Raw genomic sequence first — 6,504 nt, 5'->3', positions numbered from 1 at the left:
AAATGGGGCAAACATTTTTTGAACTGTAACTTCTGATCAAAATCTTAAGTGCAACTGTAATAGATCTATGAGGGTACACGACAACAATGTCAAAACGATCCCCGTTCACATGGATCTGCTAAAATGACTGAAAAGGCTGTATCATGCATGCCAGGCCAGTAGTTGGCGATGTCACTTTGTCAATAAACGTGTAATATGCATGCGCATGAACTCACCGTTTTCACAAATTCACGTTTTTGTTGTTTACATGGAGACGGTAAAGGCATCGTTTTTAAAACCTTGCATTTTGAATCCTGTTTTCAAAAGCTTGCATTTTCAGGCACCGTCAAAACGCCGTTGTCTTGTAAATGAATTGCCAAAATGAATAAAAAGTTTCCCGTTTTCAGTTGAAAACATTGTTGTGTAAACATACCCTAAATCATGGGGGCATGTGACAATCTGGAGGGGTTCATTACACAAAACTCTTCAAAAACATGTCCAGGTCACATTTTAATCCAGAAACAAAAAAAAACACACAAAAAAATCTTTTTTTTAATCATTAAGACATTTTTGTGACTGTTCTCGATTTCTGAAAGGTGATTCCCATTGGTTTGTTACTGTATTAGTGGTTGTGTATTTAAACCACAATAAACAAGGTAATATCTTATCACGGTAATGAGAGCAATATTTTTTTACTGTGTATGAAAATTGGAAGGGAGAATGTGCATTAAAGCAGTTTTTAATACAAAATGACTTACAATTAATACAAACTATAATTTGTGGATGTGGCCTGGAAATGTTTTAACAGTTTTTTTGAGAGTCATCCTCTATTTAGTTTCACCTTCAACACTTCATGCAACCTGATGCTTTCAACATGGGATACCAAAACCACAATCCTGAAGCCTTACATTTCTAACTATGATAGCATTCGATGTAAATCACATCTGCTTCCCAACATCTATAATCTTTCAGTTATTCCAGGCCATTCCAAGTAATATTTTTCTGCACATACAGTACCAGTACACCATATCGTTAAACTGCATTTCTCAAAACCTGCCACAAATCGAGAGATTTTCCATGAAATGATCATTGTTTTCATAATGATGTTATCGATTTTAAAACCAGCATTTTTACTCCAGGACTTTAGAGTTGAGAAAACAGATAATTTACCCCCTTTAGGTTCAAATAACATTGAACTGAAGTCAATAGATTGAAGGAAGAATTTCTCAAGAAAACTAGTTCTTCGAATGTTTCATCTTCGGACTCGCGAGTCTTTAGTAGCCTACTGTTTACTGTTTTTAGTTTATAGTGTGTACAATCGCTGAAGTTATTATGGTAGTAGGTGTTTTTGTTTCTGACAGGTGCTGTACACGGTAGACCAATCACAACAGACTTTGCCATCTGGCCAATCAGAGCAGAGTTGCTCGCGGAAAGGAGGGATTTAGAGAGATTGATTGATCCATCGAGTCATTTAAGAATCATTGAAAAATGATGTGCAATGTATATTATGAAAAAAAAAAATAATAGGGGCACTTTAAAGGATTAAAGGCATGTTAGCTTTCTATACCCAGGATATTTACACAATTAGTTTACATATTTGACAAGGTCAGGTATTTGTCTTTCAAAGAGATGCCTATAATTATTCAGCTTGAAACCACAGTAGTGAAATATCAGGTTTACACTCTTGATCTTTAGAACACCTTACATATCTTGCAAAACTTTTGCAATTACCACAAGTTTTTGTTAAAAGCAAACTGACTGATGAAAGGGAATGGTGACAGATAAAACATTGTGTACTCCACACTGACTCAACTGGTTTACATCAGCATAGTTCCCATCAGGATGAGAAAGCAATTGTTTCTGAGACTGAAAACAGATCATGCACAGTACTGTACAGAGCCAGGGCCATTCTTGATTCTCGCATTGTATGTTAAGCACTCGAGTAGCGTGGCAAACATGGCATGGGCAGCTGGCAGCAGTGCCCCACAGCAGACACAATACAGCCCCCTGGTGAGTTGAGTATGACACGAGGGCAAGCCAGTGCCAGTCGTGACACATGACACCATGTTTAAACATCCATGCGACAGTTCTGCTAATAGGTTAATTTAATTTACTTCAGACGTGAGAAGCACTGCTTTTCATGTGTTTTAATGTTCATCCTTTAAAGCTGCACAGTGTAATTTATGGCTGTCTAGCGGTTGAATCACAGAAGTCAGTTGCAGAGGAACATTGTTTGTTGAGTTTTGCTTTGTCTTCGCTATTCTTCGATAATAAATCTGATGGCTTGAGGGGCATGACTGTGCATTGTTACATAATCGCCTTATCAAAATGTCACTAACCACTTCAAAACTCCCTCAATAATGAAACATATCCAAAAAACATGTAAGTAATATGCTTTTGTTGTTTTGAATACTGTTTTAAAATAATGTTACAAAGGTTTGGCATTGCTGACATCAGTCATAACAATTGCTGTTTATATCAGTTGAGGTAAAATTATCTATTATAATTTGGCTACCGGTAGTCTATTTAGGCAAATAGACCAAAACAGTAACTGTTTAAGAAACTGGCATTGGCACCAACATAAAAATTGTTTTGTGAACTTAGTCAAGAATGACCCCTCCTTGAACTGCCACCTTACCGTGGTGGAGGGGTTTGAGTTCCCGAACGATCCTAGGAGCTATGTTGTCAGGGGCTATATGCCCCTGGTAGGGTCTCCCAAGGCAAACAGGTCCTAGGTGACGGGTCAGACTAAGAGCAGTTCATAAAACCTTTGTGCTAGACTTAAAAACGAGGACCATGATGTCGCCCGGGATGGTGCAGCTGGGGCCCTACCCTGGAGCCAGGGCCGGGCCTCCCCCCATGTGGGCTCTTTACCACTCTGGAGTTGCCCATGATGAGAGGTGGCAGGCTGGTGTGGGTTTGCTTATAGTCCCCAAGCTCAGCCGCCATGTGTTGGAGTTCACCCTGGTGGATGAGAGGTTCGTTTCCCTGCACCTTAGGGTCGGGTATAGGTCTCTCACTGTTGTTTGTGCCTACGGGCCGAACGGCAGTGCAGAGTACCCGGCCCTCTTGGAGTTTCTGGGAGGGGTGCTGGAAAGTGCTCCAACTGGGGACTCCGCCGTTCTACTGGGGGACTTCAACGCCCACGTAGGCAGCGACAGTGACACCTGGAGTCCGGTCAATCTACATTCCTACTCTCACCTATGGCCATGAGCTGTGGATCATGACCGAAAGGACAAGATCCCGGATACAGGCGGCCGAATTGAGCTTTCTCCGCAGGGTGGCTGGGCGATCCCTTAGAGCTCGGACACTCGGGAGGAGCTCAGACTAGAACCGCTGCTCCTCCACACTGAGAGGGGCCAGCTGAGGTGTCTCAGGCAGTTCTGGATGCCTCCTGGACGCCTTCCCGAGAAAGTGTTCCAGGCACATCCTACCGGAAGGAGACCCTGTGGAAGACCTAGGACACGCTGGAGGGATTATGTCTCCCGGCTGGCCTGGGAACGCCTCGGTGTCCCTCCCGAAGAGCTGGAGGAAGTGTCTGGGGAGAGGGAAGTCTGGGCATCTCTGCTTAGACTGCTGCCCCCACGACCCGGCATCGGATAAGCGGAAGAAGATGATGATGAGTAAAGAATGTGTGATGTATCAGTGGCACATGTAGGTTGTCTACAAATCGAAAGGTTGGTGGTTCAATCCCCGGTTCCACCTGACCAAGTGTCGAGGTGTGCAAGACACCTAACCCAGCTGCTCCCGACGAGCTGGATGGCACCTTGCTTGGCTGACACCGCCGTCGGTGAATGAATGTGTGAATGAATGGGTGAATGTGAGGCAATATGTAAAGCCCTTCGGTGGCCATGGGTCTGTTGAAAGCGCTATATAAATGCAGTCCATTTTTTTATGATTTTATTGTAATGTATTTTCTAATTTTTATGCAGTTCTATAGTCAGTAATATCATTCATTTTATTATACCTTTATATTACAAGGTAATTGCTTGAGAAATTATTTCAGAGAAAAAACTAAATATCAAAATGAAGACGTCATTAGAATTAAAGTGATTTGATTGGAGTTCAAATGCATAAACAGCCCTGTATTTCACAGGTGTCTGTTGAGGGAACGTGACTCATGTTCAGAAATCATACTGCACCGCAGATTGTCAAAAATGATGCATGAGGCAGTTAGATTTAAAAAGGAGATTGCACAATGGGTTACAGATGGATCGCTGTGAAGATAAGATTTAAAAAAGTACAGAATAACTTTGATGAACCTTGATTTTTTCATCTTTTTTAATTTGTAATTTTTAAATAATTTCAAGCACGAACTTATTTCTTTGAAAGGAAGTGATGATTTTGCATGTTCTTGTGACAAAACACTTTAATCGGAATATGTGTATATATAATTTTATATATATATATATATATATGTATCCTATAGTGAAAAAATCTATACCAAAATGTATTTAAAATACATATAAGTATACTACAAAACCAGTAACATATTTTCTGATATATCACTTGAAACTTACTGATATAAATATTATAATTAAACCTTATGTGGAGTAGTGCTTTATTGCATACTGCACATTTCTTAATATTAAGCCTAAAATGTGTTTTAATATCACTATTAGTAAGGGTAGTATGATCTATGTATAATATCAGTCTTTAAATGCAATATATTTAAAGTGTACCTAAAGTATACTTGCAATAGTTCGACTTTAGCACAATCAAATATACTTAGTTATATCTTAAGTTGGACCTCAGCACTATTTCTGGATAACTAAAGAAAATTTTGTACTAAATTAGTATTTCCAATGTAGCAGACTTTCAGTATATCAGTTTAGTTTAGTAGATCAAAAATACAACTGCAGGGTATTTAAGTACATAAATATGTAAATGTATTTGTAGTATACTTAGCATGAAATAAATGTATTTCAAATAGGCTACATTTTGGTATATTTATTTTTGACTACGGTATATATGTACACAATCTTTTTTTTTTTTTCATCCAAACATATAGTGGCTTGATTTCCCGCTCTCCTTTGAGCGGTGGGTTCAGGCTGAGGATTTCAAGGTCTTAGAGAGACCCTTAGAGGCGGACTGAGAAAGAGGAGGAAGAAAATCTTGCACAACAATGAATTCTATACTTAGAACATTTTAGATTAACCGTAGAGATAATATGTAGAGTACAGTATGAAGTATCACTGTTGAATACCCTTCCCAAAAATGAGTATAGGCCTACTTCAAGTTCATTTTATTAAGTATACTTAAGTAAAGTTCAAGTATATTTTAAGTATAGGCATACTTATGTTGTAAGTTTACTAATATTAATGTACTAGACGTATACTTGGAAGCGTACTATTTCAATACTTGGGTCTAAATTGGCCCACTTTTTAGAGTTTAGGCAGAGATTTTGTTTTGTTTTGTTTTGTTTTTTGTCAAATACCTATAATTAAAGACTCCGTCCGGATCAGATTCAGAACGATAATCAAAGATGGAGTAGATCGAGTCCATCAACACCCCCAAAGCTTCCCAGTCGTTTCCTCTTCATGGGTTCGACATTTCATTCAGTAATGTTTGGCAGTTTTAATATATATGCTGATAAATATTCAAACATGCTGTTTAATGTCTGATGTGTTATTTTAGATGTGCATAAGCAATGCTTCTATTGCTTGTTTCTGCTTCTTCCTCATCTGTGTGATCCAGAGATTCTGTACTCTTTTTTTAAAGATGGGTCATAGCGCCCTCTACCGTATAACAGTGAAAACATGGATTGCCGAAATTTTCCATTAATGGTGGGGAAGAGTTGTGTCATAAATAACAGAAAATTCTGTAAATAGTGGGAAAAGAGTTAAGTATTTTTGTAGTAAATTCCTATGTATACTACCAGTGGGCTTCACAAAATTTCAAAATATTTTCAAACAAATCTATAGTATTGGGTGCCAAAATGCTCAAGTTCTCTTTCATAGGTTCACTCAACGCTGCGGAAAGCGCAGTGGGATATCCTCTGGATGTGCCGATTGCCTGAAGCCCTATTGAATCACGCCAATTCATTGGCTGATGGCGCTCGCGCAAGCTGGCTGCGCCCCGACGCTCTTACGTCGTAGCATGACGAACGCGCGCGCGCCATCCTCTCCTCAGATTTCTCTGCCTTCACGAAGCGGTCACATCTTTCCCTTCGTTCGGTTTTTCTGAGCCTGAATTTTTCTAATTCAACTACAGCTTTCGTCTCAACACTTCAGCGACTGGCATAAGTGGAACTCTGTTCTCCTTACAGTGAAGTGTCATGGATTATCGACGCTGTTCTCCGCCATGCGTTCGTTTCATTTCGAACGAAGACCCTCACAGTAAGTGTGTTAAATGTATGGGTTTTTCGCATGCGTGAAGTTCCGTGCCGCTAAGTCTCAGTCGGCCGCGCTCAGGCAGTTTATGCCCAGGAGATCTAGAGAGCCAAGAGACTCCAACCCTCCCCCTTCTCAGACCCGAGAACGCTCTGCTCATAGGGTTGAATTCCCTACTAGAAGGAATGACCCG

The sequence above is a fragment of the Siphateles boraxobius genome, unplaced genomic scaffold, assembly GCF_051911475.1.
Source record: "Siphateles boraxobius isolate OS27281-9 unplaced genomic scaffold, OSU_SipBor_1 7, whole genome shotgun sequence".
NCBI lineage: Eukaryota > Metazoa > Chordata > Actinopteri > Cypriniformes > Leuciscidae > Siphateles > Siphateles boraxobius.
This window is presented reverse-complemented; position numbering follows the sequence as displayed.